General features: G+C 44.8%; 1 protein-coding gene across 2 annotated transcripts in view; it reads left to right on the top strand.

The window, feature by feature from the left end:
* PHEX (phosphate regulating endopeptidase X-linked) overlaps positions 1–24,729 on the top strand; it is a 178,266-nt gene that overhangs the window by 10,439 nt on the left and 143,098 nt on the right. The window contains exon 1 of one of the 2 annotated variants that reach the window (XM_053305271.1): positions 1,917–1,970. The exons of the other annotated variant lie outside the window; for it this stretch is intronic. The gene's annotated coding sequence lies outside the window, so the exon portion shown is untranslated. Of the gene's footprint in view, positions 1–1,916; positions 1,971–24,729 lie in introns of those variants that run through there. 2 annotated transcript variants of the gene reach the window in all.

Here is a 24,729-nt window from a genome sequence, read left to right as displayed (position 1 = left end):
CTAGTGCTCTGTCTTCCATAGTGGTTCAAGCAAGTGTTTACCCTCCTATTTGTGGAGGGGTGGGTGGGAGTTAAACTTGTTTTAACTATTTGTGGAGGGGTTAAACGTAGTCAAAATGAATGGCTATGAGCTATCAACCCATACTCTTATTTTCAAAATCTTGAAACAATTCTGCATTGGTTCACTCAAACAGTTGTTAACGTATTAGTAATAATAACATTCAGTTAATGTACCCCATTCCCAAGGAGCCTCTGGGTATATGTGCGCAAAAAGGATAATAAATTACTAGCCGACCCACAGAGAGCTACTGGGGCCGGCTGTTCTCCTCTCCCTCCTGTCCCACTCTCCCGCCCCCTCCCTCCCTTCTGCCCCACTCTCCTGCATCCTCCCCCTCCCCCATTCTCTCTTTCCCACTCACCCCCTTTCCAGTCTCTCCGCTGCTTCCCTGGGCTTTGCTGCTGCCTCTCCCTTACCCGAGACCGCCTGGTCTGCCGTCCTGCTGCCGCCTCCCACCCCTGGAGGCCAGGCCAGGCTTTGCCGCCACCTCCCCCTTACCCGGGATGGCCAGGCCTGCCATCCTGCCACCGCCTCCTGCCCCCAGCAGACAGGCCTTGCTTTGCCGCAACTGCGGCCGCCTCCTCCTTCCCCTTACCCAGGATGGCCTGACCTGACCAGGCCAGGTCATCCCGCCGCCGGTGGCTGGCCAAGGTTGCCTTCTCAGGCCGTTTTGCGGCCCGCCACCACCATCCACTGCCATTCCCCCTCCCCCCAAACTCTCACCCAATGCCAGGAACTCTCGTGAGAGTTCCACTGCTAAATCCAGGACATGCATGCCAGCTAAGCGTATTAAATATATAGATTGTTGATATAAAAAATTTAAGACATGCATGCTTTCCAGACGGCAACTTAAAATTGCTTGACTACATATAGGCTTGGTGTGCATTTGCATGATCCAGGTTTTGACACTGTCTTGCATACGGGAACAGCAAGGTGCTGTTCATACAGCCACAGCCTGTATTTGGATCTTATCTGGATGTTTCAGGTTTAAATTGTTGTATGTCCGTTAGGAAATAGTAGCTGGCTTTTTTAGTTTTGAGAACAATTTGTGGGCTTGCTCCATTTTTTCTGAGGTGTCATGTGAGGTGATTATCAGCGGATATATCTTAATCTCTGCCTGTCAGCTTTTGAAATTAGCTGCACCACACTCTGCTGTTCTTGCACAAAACAACCATCTTCTGCAACTGGCTTAACCCCCACCCCCCAGTAGTACTTGCGCAGCAGTACCTCCTTCGGCGGCAATCATCCACGAGCCTCAACATGGGAGGAAGTGGTGTAAAATCTGATGGCTCATCCTCACGGCTTCAAAACTTGACGTGCTTTGAAGCCAGATAGAGTTAGCCATTGGATTTTACACCACTCCCTCCTGTGCTCATGCTCGCTGTCTGGAAAACGAGCAGTCTCAATGGTCTGCGACTGGAATTGAGATGGACCACCACAACTTTCATAGTAATATCAAATGGAGGAGATGTTTATTTTCACAATTGTCCTTTGGGAGTCTTTAGGTGGTGAAGCACTCCAAGACTGCATGCCAGAATACCAGAAGACATGGGTTGGTACTTCAGAGACTCAAGCCCATCGGATATCCATTGTGAGCTAGGGACCAGGATAGGGACCACTTCCAAAGCTTAGGCCTTTAGAACATCCACCACCATGCAAATGGTGGCTTACATACTGCACAGTGAGCTGCGCACTCAAGCAGCATGCAGGCTGCCTGTTGGCAGAGCACTTACCAGCCCATTGCCACTTCTAATGCAGGCAGAGGTAGCTCCATGCTAAGGACACTGTGAATCAGATCAGCTGTGCCCACCTCTCTTCCCATGGGAATGCTGGGAGTTGGGCGCAGCTGTTCTGACACACAGCGTCATGAGCACAGAGCCTTCACCACCTGCACTAGGAGCAGTAGCCGGCTGGTAAGTGCCCTGCAAGCACTGGACCCACATCCTGCTTTGGTGCAGGCTTGTTGCGCAGTATGTAAGACACTGGACCGGGTCTCACGATCAGGGAGACCTGTTTTTTACGGGTGAGTGGGAAGAGCGGGCTAAGCCTGCTCTCCCTGCTCACGAGCGAGCAGGGAGCCCTGGGTGGCTGGCTCTGAGACAGAGCCGGTGGGGGCTGGGGAGCTCGGGGGCCGCGCGGCCCCTGGAAGCCCCAGTATGCCCTGTGCAAGAGCGCAGGGCATACTGGAGAGATCCCCAAGCCGGGAGGCTGATTTTAAGCCTCCCAGCCGGGGGTCTACTCACGAGTAGCTGCGGCACAGAGCCGCACCGCGGCTACTCACGAGCAGATAGCCCGGGTTTGCGGAGCACTCGCTCTGCAAACCCGGGCTAAGGGGCGGGCTACAGGAGCGGCTTAGCCGCTCCAGAACCACCGGGCTCGGCTGCAAGCCCAGTGGTTCTGACGATCATAAAAATCGGGCTAGGATTTTCCTAGAACGATTTTTGTGATCGTAAGAATAGCCCCACTGACTTGTGTGAGCAGGGCAATTGCTACATTGCTCTTGGCCCTCCCTATTACTTTCAGAAACAGAATAAACAGGCCCTCCCTATTACTTTCAGAAACAGAATAAAGGCCATGTCTGGGGATTCTGGGAGTTGTAGTCCAACAACATCTGGGGGCCCAAGGTTAAATAACCCTAGAATAAATTATAAACAGTGCACAGATATGTGGACATTTTTAATAGGTGACAGAACCCAGCTTTTCTGGGCACAAGTATGTGTTACTTGGTGTAGAATTTGTGGTGTTGTTATTAATAGCACATAGTATTTTCATAATATTCACCACTAGTTTTCTGAATGATGCATTTTAACTGAAAGAGTGGTGTCTTTATATCAGGAAATAGGCCCAAGGACTATGCTGTGTGCACACTCTTTCATAAATATCCTTAAACATGTTTATTTGAAAGGAAGGCAAAACCTCTGATTTTTGACTTCCTCAGCAGACTGGCAAAATGAAGGTGCTTAGGTGTGTGGTTTGTCTTAAATTATCTGTCACCAAGAGAACTGTTTTGTGGAATGTGTGTAGGTCTGGAGAAAAAATAGCCCAGGGTGGAAATGTGTAGGAAGGGAGATATTTCAATCTGAATGTTTTCTCTTTGTGCTGGATTCTACTACAAAACCACCCTGGTGGGGAATTACACACACCCTCAAAGAAAAGAAACATGACTCTAATTTTTCAGCAGCAATACTGGGTCTTAATAAAGAAATCCATTATCATTGCAAAGGAGACTGGGCAGTTATTAATGCTACCAGGGGCGTAACTACTATTAGGCAAGGGGAGGCAGCTGCCTGGGGCCCCCCACGCCTTGTGGGGTCCCCCAGAGGCAAGTCACATGGCTCCCCAACACCCGCAGAGCTTCCTTCATTATGATCCTTCATATTTCTTCCTTCGACCTGGCTAGTATATCTCTCTCTCTCTCTCTGTCTCTCGACCCTCCCTCCCTGCCTCCCTCCTTCCCTCCTTGTGTGTATGTATCAGCGAGGGGCCCATTTTACAATTCTGTCTCTGGGCCCACTCCAGCCTTGTTACGCCCCTGAATGCTACTATAACGACTATAGTAGAAGGACTTTGACATGAGCCCTCTTCAAACATTATATTTAATGCACGTACTACCTATGTACAAATGTACAGGACCCGACACATATATAATTATTCAAACATCATGTCCATCATATAGGATGTGCGAACTGGATCGGCCGGTCCGAGTTCAATCCGGACCAGCCCTTTCTAAAAGAACTGGTCCAAACCAGTTTGGGAATATACTTGTAAAGGGGACTGCAGTGAGAACTCTCCTTTACAAGTAAAGGGGCATTCCCTATCCTAAGGCCGGTGGGTGGGAACTTACGCAGGCTAACTGCTGGGAGCTGCACAGCTCCCGGCGGTTCCCACGACTGGGTTCCCTTAGCCCCCTTTCCTGCAGTCCTGAGAATAGCCTCTCTATCTCTCGCTCCCCTCCACTCATTGTCCTGGTTTCTGTGAAGTCCACAATGCAGCACATGACACACAAGCTGCATTGGGGATTCCCCCAAGAGACGGGCACTCTAGGCACCTGTCTCTGTATGGGGCTGGGCTGGAAGCAGCCTGTGCTCGCCCACAAGCTGGTAGCCAGGGGTCAGGGAGCACTTGCTTCCTTAACCTTGGCTAAGAGCTGGGCTTAAAAGCCAGGCTAGGCGGTGCTGGACAACCAGGATCAGGCCCAATCCCAGCGGTTCTCACATGGGGCCTAACCTTGGCAGGGCGTCACTAGCCCAGGTTAAGCTACACATGAGAACAGCCTTGTAGAGTTACCCCCTTCCCCCCTCCTTTTTTTTTAATGGCCAGAGGTGATATATTAAAGAGAGATTTCACATGAAGTCAGGGATTTGTTTTGAGATAAATGTTGCTGACTGCTGGGCACTGTTAGATTCGGTGAATGAGAAATGGTGAACTACAGTTGTCCCCAGTTAAGATCCTCTGTGATAAAATGGAAACACAATTGATGTTGCAAACATACTTGTGCTTCATAAAAATACAAGTCCTGGGCCATCGTTAGCATTTTACTATGTGAATCATCTAATTGTTTATTCATAATTAGGGAAGTTTGATTCATGGATAAAATGTATCACTGAAAGTATTAATAATGCCAGTGAAAAGTGATTCAAATAATAATGTAGAAAACAGAAATTAGCTGCAGCTATTTGAACTAGCACCACCACAAGCGTCCCAAATGTTTCTAAAAGCAGATTCCGAATGAGGCAAAAGATATTGTTTTAGGACTGATTGCAATGTTTACAGAGTCTGTCTGAAACATATGTTTAGAATCAGATGTTAGGAAAGAGGTGTCCAAGGAAAGCAGTGAAGCCAGGCAACACCCACAGAATGGTACACTGACATGTTCGTTTGACCTCTGATGTGCCTAAAGAGAAAGGGCAAGAAAATATTTTGGCTGTGTTTGCTCTCTGAATTGTGTTAACAAAGGAAACCAACACTCTCCACCCTTCAAGCTTTATTCTACAACACAAGATTCAAATGGCAAGAGTTATACATTAGGGAATAATTTCCAAAGTGTTACTGATTGCTTTAAAAATGTAAGCTATTATTTTATATTGTTGGATGTTCCCCATTGCTCTTCATGGAGCAACTAAGTTCCAGGAACAGTATGATCTGGGTTTCATTTCCTTTGGAGAAGGACATGCTGATCGTGTGTTTTTAATATTTGCTTTAGTTACAAAAGTAGTAGAGCAAAGAAGCTGGCACTCCAAAGTGGCAATAGATCTAGAACTTCACGTCAGATCTCCAGAGAGACACAGTGAGCCCTTCCTCATGATCTGTAAAAAGGACTTGACAGGCAGGCAGGGAGGAAGGTTTTGCTACATTACCTTCCCCGCAGAGGATCAATGGAGGGTGCTGGGTGTGCAGATCATGCATGCAGATGATGTTCCACTACTTCCAGCAGTACGGAGGGTCAGGGGCTAGAATACATGGCAGCAGCGTCTCCAAGCGTGCAGGCAGGAATCTCTCTCAGCCCTCTCTTGGAGAAGCCAGGGAGGAAACTTGGAACCTTCTGCTCTTCCCAGAGCGGCTTCATCCCCAGAGGGGAATATCTTGCAGTGCTCACACTTATAGTCTCCCATTCATATGCAACCAGGGCAGGCCCTGCTTAGCTATGGGGACAAGTCATGCTTGCTACCACAAGACCAGCTCTCCTCTCCAAGACTAGCTCTCCAAGAACAGCTTCATTGTGTACTTGATAGGAATAATAAAGGTGATGATGTGAGGACTCAGTTGAAACAGGGTCAGCTTCTTTATTGTTTTAACTCTGCTTAGACACCCACATTCCTTGCTTAACACTCCCACTCCTTATAAGGCCTTTGGCCCCTCCCTTTGTAAGATCACATTTCACTGCATCCCCACCCTTTTGAATTTCAAACTACCTGACACATAAAAGGAAGGAAAAACAATGAAAACAAAACCACTTTAAACAATTCCTAACTGAAGGTGATGAGTAGACTGTCAGTCACCTCTAACAGCACCCAGGGATTATTCTGCCTTGCAAAATAGGTGCCGTTGCTAGCTGTGCACTGCTCTGTCTCTGTAACGTGCAGGCTTCTGGATCACTCGGCCACTAGAAGTTGTCCACTCCCCAAGCGAAGATGAGGAGCAAGCTTCAGTATTGCCTGTAACTCTGGATCCAAAGCAATTAGATGGTGTATACACTGCAATAACATGTCTGAGATGAGAGAGCAGGGTGTGTGTGTCTCTGTGTGTGACACAGAGAGAGATTGCAATTTATTTATAAGAGAATTATAAACTTAACATGTTTGGCATCAAAGATTAATATTTACTGTCTTCTGAGAGAGACAGTAAATGGGTTTCTTCTTATCATCATATTTCAACCTTGACTTGGTTTCTGACCTTTTTGGTGGCATTTGGGAACATATATTATCCCACTATTGAAATGCAGGTGGTATTTCTCTGTGAATAATTCAGATAACCCTGAATAACTAAACAAATTCTTATCACCTGGCTGCACTTTGACCAGACTGCAAACATTTAATTTCTCTTCATTTCTAGTCTGTGGAGCAAATAACATGCAACTGTTTTCTATCTTATAATCCAGGAAGCAATAAATTTGTGCCTGAATCTCAGTACTGGAGCAAAGATTATTTAGAATGGCAAGAATACTTTTGTAAATATGTCATTTTAAGTCAGTTTCACAAAATTTATGACAGCAGGACATCTTTATCCCTTTATTGATTCTTGGCCTAATGGCACAGCAATTCCTGTCTGAGTTGTTGACCAAAAGCTTCCTAGTAATGGTATTACACTGCTTGGTTTATCTACTTTGGTAATGTAGAATAATGTGCTTGAAAGTAAAGTGTACCGTCAAGTCGATTTCAACTCCTGGCGCCCACAGAGCCCTGTGGTTTTCTTTGGTACAGTACAGGAGGGGTTTACCATTGCACCCTCCCATGCAGTATGAAATGATGCCTTTCAGCATCTTCCTATATCGCTGCTGCCCGATATAGTACCAGTGGGAATTCGAATGGCAACCTTCTGCTTGTTAGTCAAGCATTTCCTCGCTGCACCACTTAAGGTGACTCTACTTGCACTTTATTACTTGCTTTCCATTGTGCCTTGTCTTTCAGGCTGCTTGGCCCATGCCTCTGCATATTGTACACCATGCCCCAGGTTGATTGGGCATGCCCTGCCACACATCCATAGACCTGTCCTTATATTCATCAGTGAGATGTTGAAGGATATGTATTTTTAAAGGAACAAACTTTAACGTAAAAAAAATCCAAAAGGGTAAGGTAACATTCTTAGGACCAACAAAATCATCACAGAACAGTGAGCAAGGTTTTGAGTTAGGTTTGTCTGACTGAAGGTATTGCTGGAGCTTTCTTTTCTCCAATATTTTTTCACTATATCAAGAGAGACAAATCTTCAGGATTGTTTTCTGTAATCACGTGAAGATTGATGCAGATTTCTAGAGATTTCAGGCCGGTCCTGGAAGGTTGGTTTCATTCTCTCACTTGAGACACAGACTTCCTTCTTCTCACTTCCTATATTTATTTATTTATTACATTTATTTATTAATTATATGTAGCTAGCAACTAGGCCTGTAGGCCTTACTCTATCTCCCTGATGGAGTTCCTAAATAAACTACTTTATTTGGAAGTTTAACTTCATGTCTCCAGAAATCAGTAGTTAGCAGTGCTTCCTTGTCTGTAAACCCTCTTTTACTTAAGAAACCAGTGTGTGTGTGGGGGAGTGTTTCAAGTGTTTGTATCTGGGGCAGAAAAAGAAATCTCCCCCGCCGAGCTCAGGCAAAATCCTTTAAGATTTAAACTTTAAGATTTGAGATTTGAGACCTTTTCCATGATTGGTTATAAACAAATCATTTAAAAAACTAAAACCCCTGAAATGCATTTTTCTAAGGTCAAGGTTCTGATGTAATGCTTTCTTCAGAATTGTGATTAATGGGGATTGGCATGCCCAAGTGGAGTTGTTTTGTGGTTGAAAGAAACTCCAGATGTGGCTACTATTCTGCTATTCTTTTAATCTTAATTATATTTTTATGCTGTTAACTGCCTTGAGCAGTTTACATATAATGGAAAGGCAGGGGGACAGATATTAAATAAATAAATAAATATGAAGGAGAAAGAAATGCCTTTTCTTCTAGCTTTTCCTGGTTGGACAAGCATCTGGATAAAGCCCCAGTACTTTGAATAATAAATCCAAGTATGTTTTGACTATGTAAGAGGGATAAGAATGATAAGCTGTCACTCCTTTTTATTCCTTAAGCGCAAGGGTTAAAGTCCGAGCTACTCTACGATATGAATTAATTTAATTTAAATTTAATTTATATTCCACCCTTCAACACAGAAGTGCTCTCAGGGTGGATTATAAAGTCAAAATACAAAACAATGAGAATATAAGAACAGCCCTGTTGGATCAAGCACAAGGCCCATCTAGTCCCGCATCCTCTTTAACACAGTGGCCCACCAGATGCCTCTGGGGAGCCCACAGGCAAGAGGTATGTGCATGCCCTCTCTTCTTCTGTTACTCCCCTGAAACTGGTATAATAAATAAATACCACATTATAAAAAGGACAACAATAAAGTACATCAAACTGATCTGACTCCACTTTTCCAGAAGTGTAGCTGTAACTGAACATGGGTGGTGGTGGTGGTGGGGATGTCTCTGGATCCATGTAGGAGGGGGGCCTTCTGGCTGGGTGTCAACTTGCTGTTTGATCTCCCCCTCAAATCGGGAGAGAGGCAGGAGGGCAGGGGCCAACTTCACTTTTTTGTCCCAAGGCCCACTCCAGCCTTGCTATGCCCCAGTAGTTTACTCCATGACCAATAGAGGGTTTATGGTACCTGTCAACCAGAGGCGTAACTAGGGAAAACGGCGCCTGGGGCAAGCACTGAAATGGCGCCCCCCCCCCCGCGCCCCCCCCCCCACATACTACATTATACTTAGGTTTTTCCTCACAAGCGCCTGCCGCTGCCGCCAAGCCAGGCCACTGACTGGCCGCCAGGTGCCAGCAAAGCAATGGGGGGGCGTGGGCGGCGCGGAAGGGACCGTTCGTGGGGGAGGGGGCGCCGACGCGCTCCCTTGACTGCTGCAGCGCTGCTGCACTGAGCAGGAAACATTTGTATTAACAAAAAAAAAAATATTTTTTTTTGTCCTGGCGGCGCCCCCCACATGACCAGAAAAGATGGCGCCCGGGGCACGTGCCCCCCCCTATAGTTACGCCTCTGCTGTCAACACAAAAAGCCCATTGAGCGAATGAATTCAGTTAATAGTCTTTCTCCCTCCCTCTTTCTCGGGCAGGATGATAGAATAGTTATGAAATTATGTAGGGCAGATAAGCTGTCTTTGTAATGAGTGTGTGGGAAACCAGGGATGAGTAAAGGGAATCATTTTGGTTCCTGAGAGAGGTTTTTGTGTCAGCACATCCTATGAGCCACAAGACTGCCACAGAGGGTTTTTTTTCCCTAGGAGTGGAACACCACCGGTGTGCCTGAAGAGTTCATGCGACTGGATCAGACAGTTTTATTTAGCTCTGTGGTTGTGTGTATTACAACATACTTTTGGAGGGTTTATATTAACCTTGTGTTCCAGCTTCCCTTTTCGTCAAGATGATTCATTTGTGTCCCTGAGCTCCCAAAGACACAAACTCTGTACAAAAAGTATACAGAGCAGCATCTGTGTTTGCGTCATAGTTTCTCCAGTTCTCCTAATTATGACCGAAAACAAAAATCGGGGGCAGTTTTCTTAACAGAAAGCTTCGTGTTTTTAAATAGAAGTGGATGTGAATAGCCCACCAGTGAACAAGAGAGCACAGACTTTGCATACATAAAGCAACAAATTCAATACGTTGCCATTCGAGTTAAAGCCTCTTTGGCAGCCAGGCTACCTAAATGATGCGATTGTGGCTAATGTTAGGATTAGAATGCTTGTCTATAAAACTGTGTTGCTGTCATTGGGGCAGAACCTATAATTCCTTCCTGGCTATTGAGTGTATCAGATGAAAGCTGCCAGTCTTTCACTCAGCTCATCATGAGTCTCTGAACAATACACTGTTTCCCCTACAAATGTCCTTTAGTCTCCTTGTCAGCCCAGCAGAAGAACAACCCTTGTTTATTTTTGCTTCACAGTAGCAGACCCACACTCCATGTTTCTATTAGGCAAAATGGGGACCGCTCCATGACAACAAGGACATGTTGTTTTAAGGCACTCTTTCTACTTGCTGTTCCTGGCTAGCAGGCACAGCTGTTCCCAGGACATAGTGCCAGACCCTTGGTTTCTGTTTTGTGAAAGGGGAGGCAGAGAAGTACTGCATACAGTCCATGGCCTTCTCTCAAGATCCTCATGCCAAATTGTGAGAGCAGGAAAGAGTACAGTGAAACTACACGAAAGTCCTACCTCTGCTCATTCTGCCTTTGCCATATGCCCTTAAACACGACTGCATGCATAAATATGTGTGCTGAAACAGAGGGTGGAACTTCAGACCTGAATAGAGTAGTAGATCCCCAGGCATTGCAATGTTTCTAGAAAACAGAGCTCTCTTGCAACATTAATCAGTGGCCTGGAAGCCCTCTTCCCCATAATCCCTGGGATGATGGACTCTCTAGCCCTATTCACATGTGTTAAATGCAAGGACATCAGTACATTTCTTGTATGTACCATGCGGTTGAGAGACCTGTTCCCAGGTTCACTTGTAAAATGAATGCAGGTACAGTCATTCACACAAAAACACGGATGATGTATAGCCATCTGTACATTTATAGAACCAGTGCTTTAAAAAAAAAAAGGTGCCAGTACACTTACCTCAGCGCTGCATGGATGATTTCGGATCCTGGCCATGCACCCTGTGTGTCACACGCACAGGCACATGGCCAAGCTCCAAAAGCACCTCCAAAAGCACGCTCATAAACCCACTCCCCGCCTGGGATTGCAGCAGCAGGGAGGACTTTGCCTTCATTCCATGAAGGGAATAGATGCTGCTTTGTCTACATTCCCTCCAGGGAATGAAGGCAAAGTGATCCCTCTCGCTGCAGTCCCTGGCATGGCACTTAGAAATCCACTCCCTGCTTGGAAAACTCACTCCCTGCACTTGGAAACCCACTCCCCACTTGGGATCGCAGCAGTGGGGGAGGCTTTGCCTTCATTCTTAGAAAACTTGGATGTTTTAATCTTTCTTGGATTCTTGGATCTTTTAATCTTTTAATCTTTTGTTTTTATTGTTTTGCTGTAAACCACCCAGAGACTTGCATTTTGGGCGGTATACAAATGTGTTCAATCAATCAATCAATTCCCTGCAAGGAATGAAGGCAAAGCCCTCCCCACTGCTGTGATCCCAGGTGGGACAAGATGCCAGTATTCACTGCATACAACATAGTGAGCCTCTTCTCATGAGCAGTGAGAAGGGCTCTAGAGCGGGCTACGGGGAAGGTGGGTTAGATTTACCTTCCCTGCAGACAACCGCTCCTCCTGTGGTAGACGTGCTCTCCGTGCACCTAGATGATTCCCCGTGTGCCCAGACAGTGGGAATGGCCAGGGGCCAGGATGTGTTGTCCCAGCCCCCAGAAATACCATGATGCAGCGCACAAGTCCTCTTATAGGATTAGATTGGATCATTTTCAGTTTGTGTTTCCTGAGAATGTGGACAAACTGCTTCAGACTGTGTGTCCTACAACCTGTTCTCGTGACCTTTGCCCAACTTGGCTTATCTAATCTGGTTTTCATATTATCAGAGAGGGTCTGGTAAATATTAGAAATGCTTCACTTAGGGAGGGCAGGATGCCTCCTTATAGGAGACTGTATTAGACCTTACAGTATTTGAAGAACCTGCATTTGAATCCCTTGGAGTTAGCAATTACAGATTCGTTTCTAATCTTCCATGGTGTTAATGGCTTGGGTCCAGGACATTTTAAGAGAGCACCTTCTTTGTCATGAACCCTGCTGCCTACTGTGATTTTCTGGAGAGGTTTGGTTACAGTTGCTCGTTTAGTGACAACTTGGGACTGGGCCTTCTCCCCGGGGATTTGGAATATTCTTCCTGTTGAAACAAGAACATCTCCTTCTCTGTTTGTTTTTTTAGGAAGACCCTCAAGATGCACCTGTGTTTTTTTCAGGCTTTTAACTGAAATTAATTTTAAACTGTTTAATTTGTTTTTATTTTATGAGATTAATTTTATTGTATTTTGTGGAACTGAACTGTTTTTATTCTGTTTTATATTGTGTTTTAAATTTGTACACCACCTAGAGATCTACATATCAGGTGGTAGAAAAATATGATAAATAAATAAAATAAATTGTTTGGAAATCCATCTGGGAGATACAGTAGATTAAGGCCTACATGCTCTGCTGCTAACTGAATACAGGAAGAGGAGAAAGGGAAAAGAAGGAAGTCTCTCTTTCCAGTTGAAAGAATGAAACCTGAGATTATCAGTCTAACAAAGGGGAAGTAGGTAGAGGAAGCGTTGTCAGAGAGGGAATTCTCTTGCTCACTATCTCTACCCCTAGTGGTCCATAGGGTTGCTGGTGTTAAGAGTCAATGCCATCAGGAACTGCACCTGCAACATCTAGGAGGGGCTGGGAAACATGAGACAGATGCACACACATGCATACTAACAGAGTGAAAAAGAATTGGAGGTCTGAGGCTCTGGAGTGGTTCTAAGGGAAGGTAAAAGTGATCACACACTAACATAATGTTATGGTTGTGCAAAGTGAGGCTAGGTTTCATAATTGTGGGTTGTTTCTACAATGAACACTGATACCTAAAAGATGCTACTTTAAATTAACATTAATAGTTTGCTGGATGGTGGCCAGTGCTATTGAACATACTCAACCTGCCAGGGCAGAAGAGCTGGAAAGAAACTATTTGGATTTTGAATCCAAAAACACTCCCCCCCACCTTAATTTGGAATTGACCAATAAGTAGTAATTCAGGATAATTTCAATGCTTCTATTTTAAAGACTAGCATTGGTTGGGTGCCTGTCTGCTTTCAGTGTTAAAAATATATTCTAGTAAATATAAATATACTAAAAACACTGCTCTGTTCCTGTCCTGGCGATAAAGAGGGAATTGCCTAATCCTTATCTTAAAGGTAGATGGGGGAAAGGAAAAGGGTACTCCCTGTACCTTTAGCGGTGTCCGGGGAAGCGGTGGAGGCAGTGGCTGTGGTGGCAGGGGCTTCTCCAAGCTCCCTGCCAGTCTCCCAAATGACAGTCTGAGCCAGCTGCAGTCCAGTTCAGGCCTCCGCGCATATGCAGAAATAACAAAAATGGCCTCCATGCGTGTGTGGAGGCCTGAACTGGGCCACACACCCATGATCGAGCTGGCTAATCAAATCATGCCCCTAATCGAATCCAGCCAGCTTGCACACCCCTAATAGAGTCATCATCTCTTTACAATGTGCCATGCCATTAGGGAAGTTAAGAGGGTTCTATCCCACTGAATGGCTGGTGTAGACCCTGGTGCTCTTTACTGATACCTACCCATCTCTTTGTCTGTCTCACCACCTATTCTGGGAAATCTCTGTGTTCTACAGTCACTGGATTCCCAGTATGGTTGTAGCTTGATAATCCATTCACAAGGTTCCCATGGTCCAAGGCAACTCTTCTTTTATTCCTTTCTTTCAGTATCTGACCCATATATGCTGAATTTCTATACTGGAAGAGTTGTGTAGTGTGCTAGTCTCTTTATTGCTACTTTTGTTTTCCCCTTTGTCCTTTTCACAGAGTTCTGGAACAGTGACCATGTCAGAATGAAAACACTGAATCTAATTTTAGAGGCTTGTGGCTGTTGTATTTTTATTTTCAGCTAGGGCAGTATATACTTAGTGTTTTGTATGTTCTTAAATACTCCAGATGTCATTCTTTTGTATCTCTTGTGCCTGTTTCAAGCTTCCAGGAAAGTAGAAATCCGATACTAGAACTATACTCCTTCCTGGAATGCACTAATGTAAAGTTGAGACACTATAATTAAGGTTTGTGTGTTTGTTAAGTCATGATTTCCGGGATAAAAACCACAACTATAGCTTTGGCGGCTTTTAAAAATGAAGTCCAGGGCTTTGGCCAGCCACTGCTGAACAGAACAAGAACAGTGTATGAGTAATTGGTTTTTCCTTATGGACATGACCCTATAAGATGGCAAATAAATACAAATAAACCCTGAAGCTGCTTCATATTTAAACACTCTTCAGAAATTGTCCTAAGGTCAAAGCAGATGTATCTGAAAATGCACATTTATAAAGAATGATACGAACCACAGATGCCTCTCTCTCTCTCTCTCTCTCTCCCCCCCCCCTTAACATCATACTAGGATCATAGAGTGCAGGAAGGGGGAGGTAAACTCTTTCTCCATGTACTGATTTCCTACTGAAAATGGTCCCCAAAGTTGCTTTTTACCCCCAAACAGTTTTTAGTTGCAAGTCGTCACTCTCCAGGCAAAAACTACCTTGATAGGGGTGTGCAAGCCAGCCATGCAAATACCTTGATATGGGTGTGCAGGCTTAGCTTCAGGCTCGACCAAACTGGGCCTGGTCCAGTTTGGCCATTGAGTTGGCCAAGCCAGCTCACAGACCAGCCCAGGGGATATACGGTACTTATAAAGGGAAATCCGGCTAGGACCCCTCTTTACAAGTAAAGGGGGATTCTCTAGCCTCAGAAGCGGGGACAGTGAAAGGGGGATGTTTACCTTTAGTTTCCCACAGGCAGGGACAGTGGTGATGGTTGCAGTGGCAACATCGGAGGCACCGACTCCTCCAAGGCCACAGCCAGGCCGGCCTGACATTTGGGAAGCAGGTAGAGGATTTGGAGTAGCTTCCACTGCCGCCACCTCCTATGTTACCACTAAGAAGGGGGGCAGCGAAAGGAGAATATTTGCCTTTAGTTTCCCACCAGCAGGGATGGTGGTCACAGTGGCAACATTGGAGGTGGTAGCTCCTCCAACCACCCCCCGCCTGCCTCCCAATGACAGGCCAGGCCAGCTGCGATTTGAGTGGTGATGCAAGTGGCCTCTGTGTGTGCGCAGAGGCCCAAACCGGGCAGCAGCCAGGATGGCCTGTTGTTTGGGAGGCTGGCAGAGGGGTTGGAAGAGCCCCCACTACTGCCGCCTCCAATGTCTCCGTGGCCACCCCAGCTGCTTCCACCATCCCCACCGGTGGGAAACTAAAGATAAATATTCCCCATTCTTAGTCTAGCAAATTCTCTCTTTACCTGTAAAGGGGAATTCTAGCTGGATTCCCCTTTAAAAGTATTACCCCCAAGTTGGCTCATGAGCCGGTTCTTTGACCTGGGGGGAAGTCTGATTTGAACCCAGACCAGTTCCCCCCGTTGGAGGGCCGGTCGAGTTTGAACTTGGACCACCCAAACTGGGCCAGCTCAGTGTGAGCTTGATAGCACATCCCTACACCTTGAAGGACAGCATTCCATGAATAAACAGCATTTGGGGAATAGCTGGCCTCTCCCACTACAGTATATACAGCCTAACCCCTATAGGGATTGGAGCCCCCACAGCACCTCCTCCTCCTCCTCCTCTTCCTCCTCCTCTTCTTCTTCTAAAAAAAGAGGCAAGTGCATTTGTATGGACACTTGGTTGGTCCCTAGGATTGCTATTTTCTTTGGTTAAATAAATGCTTAAAAGGCCAATCAATCTTGGCTGCTGGGAACGGTGGGTGGGATTGGACAGCAGCTGAGGCCCAGAGACCTCATATTTGTTTACCTATAATGAAATGTGCTCGTATCCATTATTGCACCTAGTGATTCAGTGGTGGAAAAGAGGGTATTATATTATAGATTAAGATTGTAGTCACTGGCACAACTACTCTACTGAGTTCCTATGGAAGCAGCTCACAACAGCAGTTAGCCTAAGACCAACATACACTTTGCACCAGCATTGCTAGAAATTGTTTTATGATTTCCCACCCATCTAATCATCTGTTTGAATTCACTGTAAATCTGAGTGTTTTTATATTTTCCCATTATTATTCATTTTTCTTGTATTTGAGAATGTTCAACAATATAGGCAAACATGGCCCTTGGTCACCTCAGCTCTCCTTACCATGTATTTCCACCCATGGGCCTAGTCTTGAGAGTATACCGGACCCTGGCTCATAGACTTCCCCTGGAGAGAAAAAGGGAAAAGGAATGAATAAGTAATAGATTAGAGGTAAGGGGCAGGAGAGAGCTAATGATGGAAACTGCTTGGGCTTCATCAGCGCAAATGTTCTGTCCTCCTCGCTTCCAGCTCCTGGCACAGACCCTGAAAGTGAAAGGCAGAGGTAAATAAAATTAGTTGGGGGCTGGGGTGAGGTGGGAGCCTCACCAGAATAATCAAGCAAAAGAGATTTCTCTCATAAGTATGACTGATGCATGCCCCCCCCCCTCCGATGCACACTGCAATATTGGAGGTAGAACAATAAACTAATGCTTTTCAATGTTATTGAGTATAATCTCTCACCTTCAGTAAAATCTCTTATGAACTTGTTAAAGGTAGATGCTAAAAATTGTGTGGGCTTGCAATTAGGAGTGTGCAAGAAAATAATTTTAGTTCTGTTATCCTATTCATGGTTATTATGTTTATTATCAAAGGACTGATTATTTTCATAACTATTTTTTTCATCTTTTTTTTCCAGTTAAGTACTCATTTGCATAGGGTTTTTTCCCCATTATATTTGTTCTTGTTTGCTCCCCCTTGCCCTTTCCTTTAAACTTTTAAATTTCCTTAGTCTTTTTCCCCATCAACTGGGACTGTAGAGGGCAGTGGAAGTTCTCTGCACTCTGCCTTCTGGTAGCTGCCATTTTATTTCCTCCCCAATTCCCAAGATGCAATGTCTGCCCAGGGCATTACAAGGAAAGATGTAGAGGTGTGCAAAACTGGTTGTTCCAGTTTGAGATTTAACTAGGCCAGCACCGCCCCCTCCCTCAAACCAAATCTTGCCCATCCTGATTTCAAACTGAACTGGTTCAGATCAAACCGGTTCAGCCTTGCTTGCTTGGTAAGGATTCCCTACATAAAAAGGGATTTGTGGGGGCAGATGTGAGGGCACCTTACTGGTTGTGGCTGTGGTGGTGGTGGCTCCCCAGCGGTGGCAGGTGTGTGTGGCTATGTGGTGGCTGTGGCATTCCCTCTCAGCATCAACCGCACTGTGGACTGTGGGCAGCCCAGTTCCAGCCTCTGTGCATGTGCGGAGGCCATTTGCAGCACCACACAATTTGTGGAGGCTGGAACCAGGCTGCCTGCTGGCCCACAGTTTGAGGGGGAGCGCCAGCGGGGCCCGAGAGGGTCCACCACTGCTGTGGAGCTGCCACAGCCACACTGGTAAGGTGCCCTTTCACCCACCCCATACCTCTTTTTATGTAGAGAACCCCCACCTTTGCTTGTAAAGGGGAATCCTTACAGGATCCCCCTGTATAAGCAAGGCACTCAAGTTGGGCTGAACAGGTTTGTGGACCAGTTGCTTTGGTTCAAATCTGGCTTGAGTTCGAACTGAACTGCCATTGTCAGTTCTGTGCACACCCCTAGAAAGATGGCAGTTGTTAGTATGGACTGCCATATTTTTGTGACAACCACCATTTCATTTTTCTGTCTTTCCCCAGATTTCTCTTGACCAGGGTCCCCAATCTTTGGTGCCTAGACATTGACAGAAAGCAACTCCCAGGACCTTCCTTCAGTCACTGTGCCTGGGGAGGAGGATGGGAGTTGTAGTTCAACAACATCTGGAGGCACAAGGTTGAGAACTCCTGTTCTAGGCCACCATTCTACTCTCCTCCATGCATTTCTTCTTCCACTCTGTTCATTCCCCTTTGATTCCTTAAAAACTAGGGAATGTGGAGCAGTGGCAGTGCTAGCACACCTCCAGGAACTTTTCCACACATGGCTTTTAGCTCGCATCTCCTCCAGAATGGTGGGTGTGAGTTTACATATCAGCCGGATTTATCCCAGTATCGCAGCGGGCTATCAGAGAGCAGTTCACAGACGAACCTCATTTTCCCCAAGTTGGAGCTGCATGTTCTAGGTTAGCCTGAATTATGTCTGGGGTAAAAAAAAAAAACAACCCTCTATTTGCGGCAGCTTAAAAAAAACCCAAACAACCTGAAGTTTCTGGTATACCCTGATACTTCTCCGCAATGTGTGGAGGGGCCATTGCCAATAATCCAACTTTTTTCAAAACTTTCACTTTCATAGTTTTGTTTTGTTTTTTAACTCTTTGCTGGGTGGACTTGCGGAATGCCCAGTGTCAGCAGAGGGCACTGCTTGGCAACTTGTCTTGCCGTTGCCGATCTTCTGCATGGCTGAATGAAGGGGAATTTGACAGTTGGGTTCCTTACTGTCTGCTCTTCTGAGTGATTTGCAATTATGAGCGCTTGGCGTGGGGGCGGTTGTGACAGAATGGTAAAATTCCTCAGGTCAGATATGGCAGATTCGGGTTAAGCATCCTGTTGTTTTGAATAGTCAATCTTGTGGAACACCGACTGTCAAACTACCCCCCCCAAAAAAATAATAATGAAGGGAGGAGTCTCTCACCTCCTCCTCTGGGATGTGATTGGTTAGAAAAAAAAGCCTGCTCTGGGAAACTCTGGGAACACACACAGGAAAAATATCCGCAGGGAATGCAAAAAGGCGCCAACCCTATGTGAATGCTCCATTTAATCCCCCAAATTAAACAGCTATGAAGCAGATTCGTGCTTCTGGATAAAAACCATGAAAGTGTGAGTTTTGAAAAAAGCCAAATTATTGGCAATGACCCCTCCACACGTTGCAGAGAAACATCAGGGAATACCAGAAAATTCGGGTTTGTTTTTTAAAAATTCACCACAATTAGAGGATTTTTTTTTTACCCCCAACAGAATTCGGGCTAAGCTAGGATGCACAGCTCTAATTCAGGGAACACCAGAATTGTGTATGAACTGGTCCATGATAACTTGTGACTTCGGGGTAAATCTAGCTGATATGTGAACTCGAACCCTCCATTCCAGAGGAGAAGCGAGCTAAAAGCCATGTGTGTAAAAGTTTTGGGGAAGGGGTTGCATTTGTGTGGAAGGCTCTGCTAGAGCACAGGAGAGTAAGGGGCATATGCTGCACAACACTGGGCAGCATTTGGCACAACAAGGAGGGCAGCACCTCAGGCACTGGGTGGCTTGGACTGGGCCTGCTCAGCAAGACTGCTTTTTCTTCTTGTTTGGGATTCCTTAAGATCACAGAGCTTGACTTTTAGCTCATAAGTGAATGTTTATCCCCCCCCTTCCAATTTTTAAAAAAGTAGATTTGCGGGTGAAATAGATTTGATTGTACAACAAACGTTGCTCCCCACATAGTTAAAAAGGATGTGGGGGGGGGGGGAGAGGCACATGAAAACCAGAGTGAAACTGTGCCTGTCTGTAGGCTGAGAATGCTGCAGGCGCTAGAAATAGCAAGTAAGATTAAAGGTGATGCTTTACCACAAGTGTATAATTAGGCTGTTTTAAAATAGGGTTTTCGTTTGGGGTTTTTTAAAAAAGAAAAAAACCTGTAGGAGTTCTTAGTTTTCAGTGTAGGTTGTACTTAATTTTAACAAGAGATGATTGATGTTTACTATGTGGAATAGTAAACTGAGGAAGTATTATCATTTTAAAACTTGATCCTAAGTACACGAAGATCCTACTACACAGAACACTGAGACAGTGAACCTTGCCAGTCCTTTGATTTCACCAACAGCTGCTTGCGAGAGGGCAATTTTGAACAGCGGGGGGTGGGGTGGGGTGGCGGTGCATAACTTTCCCCCGGACACTGCTTCTTTGCTGCTTCTTTGCTACAAATTGCTTCCCTGCCTGCTTTCCCCCTTCTTGCAGGGTTCCAAATGAAAAGGGGAAAATGATTATGTAGAGGAATTTGGAGTGAGATGCTGTAGCTGGGAAAAAGTTGAAACTTGTACTTTTTAATGCATATAAAGAACTGTTAGTTTCAGTTATGCATGTTTACATGTAGCCTGGAATTGGCTGAGTATGGGTGATTTCCATATCAAGGAAGGTGTACATCCGTAGTGTTTCTTGGCAGAGAATTGGAAGGGGTGTATGTAATAACATAAGAACAGCCCTGTTGGATCAGGCTGAAGGCCTATCTAGTCCAACATCCTTTCACCCAGTGGTCCACCAGATGTTTCTAGGAAGCTCACAGGCAAGAGGTGAGAGCATGCCCTCTCTCCAGTTGATTGCTCCCCTGCAACTGGTATTTTGAGGCATTGTGCCTCTGAGGCTGGAAGTGGCCCGTGAATTTGAAATTCCTCCATGAATGAAATTCCTCAATGAATTTGTCTAAGCCCCTTTTAAAGCATCACCACATTCCATGGCAAAACATTTCATAAATTAATTATGCGCTGTGTGAAAAAGTGCTTCCTCTTGTCAGTCCTAAATTTCCCAACCTTCAGTTTCATGGGATGACCCCTGGTTCTAGTGTTTTAAGAGAAGGAGAAAAATTTCTCTCTGTCCACTCCATGCATAATTTTATACACTTCAATTGTGTCTCCGCTTAGTGGCCTCTTTTCCAAGGTAAAGGGCCCCAGTTGCTGTAGCCTAGCCTCATAAGGAAGGTGCTCCAGGCCCTTGAGTCTTGGTTGCCCTCTTCTACACCTTTTCCAGTTCTACAATATCCTTCTTAAGATACAGTAACCAAAACTGTATGCAGTACTCCAGATGTGGCTGCACCATAGATTTGTACAAGGTCATTATAATAGTAGCATTTTTATTTTCAGTCCCTTTCCTAATGTATGTAGTACACCACTCTGGGCTCCTTGGAGGAAGAGTGGGATATAAATGTAAAATGATGATGATGATGATCCCTAGCATGGAATCAGCCTTTTTCACAGCTGCTGCACACTAAGTCAAAACTTTCAGTGAGCTGTCCACCATGACCTCAAGTTCTCTCTCCTGTCTACTCACTGACAGCTAAGATCCTATCAGTGTATATGTGAAGTTGGGTTGTTGTTTTTTGCCCCAATATGCATCATTTTACATTTGCTTACACTGAACCGCATTTGCCATTTTGTTGCCCATGCCCCCAGTTTGGAGAGATCTTTTTGGAGCTCATCACATCTGTTATGGATTGGTGTGTGTGTGTGTGATTGCACCCAAGATGGGTATTCAGTATCCAAGCCAAAAACTATAAATGAGTCAGGTGAAGACTCTGGATTTGTAATGTTTGGATTAGAATGACTAGGCACAATTACATGGAAGTAAGTCCCACCAAAACTAATTATGTAAGTGTTCAAAACATATATATTTTAGGATCTGGACACCAGCTAAGGAACTTGGTTTCAATAGGCATAGCAATTTTTATGGGGCAGCTAACAAATAAAGTTGTTCTTCATCATCATCATCATCATCATCATCGACCTGCTGTGATAATTCTGTTCACTTAGGCTTTTTAAATTTTTTAATTGATTTTTAAAAATGTTTAAAAAATGCTCTGTATTGTATTTTGTATTTATTTTTAGCCTATTTGCCTTAAGGAAAGTAAGCTTATGAGATCACCCAGCTCTTTGTGTGTGTCCGTGTGTGTATGAGTGTCCCCCTATAAATTTTGCAATGCCCAGACAGATTTGGGCCAAATTTGGTGTGCTTCTAGTGACACATAGGAACGGCTCAACAGCATAGTTTGTGATGATGTCATGCACCCTGATTCAAGATTGTGTATGCCTGAATGTTGGAGGCAGAAGTGGGCTAACTTGTGAAGAAGGTAATTATGAGTTAAGATTACAGGTGGCACTCTTTAATCACAGGGGTTACATTCTCACCTATAGGCATGAGTACAGAAACCATGAATCATGAAACCTTACCCCTATGGGAATTCAGGGGTTAAGTTCCTTAAGCTTAAGAAATGGCCCAAAGAACAGAAATAAAGGGAATAAAGCACAGTACCTTGTTCTCCAGGCCTTCAGCTCTCCAGCAATGCCCCCCCTCCAACCTGCAAATTCACCAAACATTTGTGAATTTTTACCAAAAAAACCCTCAGGATTTTTTTTAAGAGCCACAAAATGGCTCTGTGTTGCAAAATGGCAGCTGGAAATGACATCGGATGTAATTTCTGGCAATCCAGGAACCACGGATAGGCAAATTTTGCCTATTTTTAATACCACAAATAAAGAACCTGGGACAGCTAACAAATAATGAAGATACACAAAACATGGCGTTGTTGTGAGTCACCCAGAAAATGATTTATCATTGGGCAGCTCACAAAGTTGTAATAATAAGAAACAAACCAACTAATTTACAGTGAAGCAACAATAACAACACAAGAGCTCGGATATAAGATCAGTGGACCTGTAAAAAAAGAAAGCAGTACATCACCTAAATGGAAGATTAGATTAGAAAATAAAATCTCCAGGCTCAGATCAGATGCTAGTAAATTGAAAGATATGAAAGACAAGAAGCTGAAGAATGAAAACACCCAACAGTATCTGATCCAAAAATACCATCTAGATTCAAGGAAAATTAGAGAAGTTCTGGAAATAATAAAGCAGCAAATAGCAGCAGTGTCAAAGAAGATTAGCAGATACGAAACCAGAATCACACAACACAGGCAGAATCTCCAATTCCAGACGAATCAGAGACGTTTCTACCAAAGCATAGAAGGAGAAACTGCAAGAAACCTAGAAACACCAAATAAAGAAGAAACAGTGCAATTCTGGGGGAAATTATGGGACAATCCAATAGATTATAATAAAAAAGCAGGCTGGATGAAAGAGGTCGAAAAATGTAACCAACAAATGCAAGATCTAATAATAATACCAGAATTAATAAGTGAAAGAGCAAAGAAAATTAAAAATTGGACTGCTCCAGGCGAAGATGAACTGCATGGCTTTTGGCTTAAACACCTAACAAGCCTTCATAAACAACTATCAAAACAGTTCAATCACATGTTGCAAGGAGGTGATATTGAACAATGGCTAACAACTGGGAAAACTCATCTCATAATGAAAGACCCAGCAAAAGGTGCAGTTCCAAGTAATTATAGACCGATAACCTGCCTGCCAACCATGTTCAAATTATTAACTGGAATAATAGCAGATGAAGTGATGCAACACTTATTAACTAACAAACAGCTTCCAGTAGGGATGTGTGAACCGGTTCGAATTTGAACCGGTTCAAATTCGAACCGGGGTGGTTCGGCGGTTCGGATTCGAACCGAACCAGCCATCAGGTTTGAGCTGCAGGTTCGAATTCGAACCGAACCAGGAGGTGGTTCAATTCAAACCAGTTCAAACTGGTTCAAACTGGTTTGGACACCCAAAAATTGGTAGGATGGTAGCTGGCAACCAGGGGTACCTGTCAACCAAACCCCTAAGCAATCGGACACTCGTATAATTTTTTATGAATTTTTTAAAATTATTTTTTTCTCATAGGGTATAATGGGACCCGAACCAGGCCATTATACCTTATTGTGGAGCACCCATGGGTGCCAACAACCACCCAAACCCTGAAGCAATAGGACAGTCCTATGATTTTTAATGAATATTTGAAATATTTTTAATTATTTTTCTCATAGAGTATAATGGGACCCGAACCAGTCCATATCCCCTATTGTGGAGCACCTAGGGGCACAAAAGTGGGGTGGGTGGTAGACAGACAGGGGTGCCTACCACCCACAAAACCCCAAGGCAATTGGACACTCCTCTGATTATTGGTGAATTGTTAAAGTATTTTTGAATTCCTCATAGAGAATAATTAGGATTGCAGCAAATGTATAGCTTCACGTCGGGTGGAAAGGGGTGTCGTAGAGTGGAGTGTGGTGGGTGGTAGTTCCTAGGGTGGGCAAGGAAGCTATCAGAATTATTTGAAAGGAATTGGGCAAAGGGATGATTTTTAAGTGATTTTTGAAGTTTACGCGTCTTTAAGGTTTTTTTCCATAAAGAAGCATGGAGGTGTCAGCAAATGTATAACTTCATGTCGGGGTCAAAGGGGTGGCCTAGAGCAGTGTGGGGTTGGTGGTAGTGCCAGGTAGGGGCAACGAAGCTACCTGAATTTTTTCAAAGGATTTGGGCAGAGGGCTGATTTTTGGTGAATTGTTGAAATTTACGCGTCTTTAAGGTTTTTCCTCATAAGGTAATGGAGCTTTCAGCAGCCCCATAAGTGCACTTGGGGGGTGCTGGGGTGGCCCAGAGCGAGTGGTGATGTAGTGCACATAGGGTGCCAACCACCCCCATAGGTTTGTAACCCATGGGGTACTTGGTTCTGTTGTTTCTGAGGTGTTCTGAGTGTAGATTCTATGATAGCAAATGAGAGTGAGTGGATTCATGGTGTCTCATTGAAATTCTCATTTGCTCCGTCTCCAACAGTGAGGGCATGCAGTAAAGCCTGGAGCTCTTTGGAAAGCAGTGTCAGTATTGGCTTCCTTGGATTCCCAGGATGAGGAGGATTGATCAGTGGTGTCAGTATCTTGGCTTGAATAACTTGCCATTTTCCCTTCTCTGACCAGCAGAGACTAGAGAATCAATGGCTGACCCACACATTTCCTGGTATGAGCTCTGCAGTTCTGGGCAAGTGCTTTAGCTCTCTGTGTCTGTGTCTGTGTCTTTTGTATCATATTCTGGCCAAGTGTCATGAGAAAATACAACTTCTGGAGCTGTTGCACCAGCACCTACTGAGATTTGGTAACAGTGGGAGGGGGGGAGAGGCATAGATATAACTGAACAAGGG

This window comes from Hemicordylus capensis, chromosome 3, assembly GCF_027244095.1.
Source record: "Hemicordylus capensis ecotype Gifberg chromosome 3, rHemCap1.1.pri, whole genome shotgun sequence".
In the NCBI taxonomy this organism is placed as follows: Eukaryota; Metazoa; Chordata; class Lepidosauria; order Squamata; family Cordylidae; genus Hemicordylus; species Hemicordylus capensis.
Note: the sequence above shows the minus strand (reverse complement) of the source record. Positions and strands in the feature narration are given on the sequence as shown.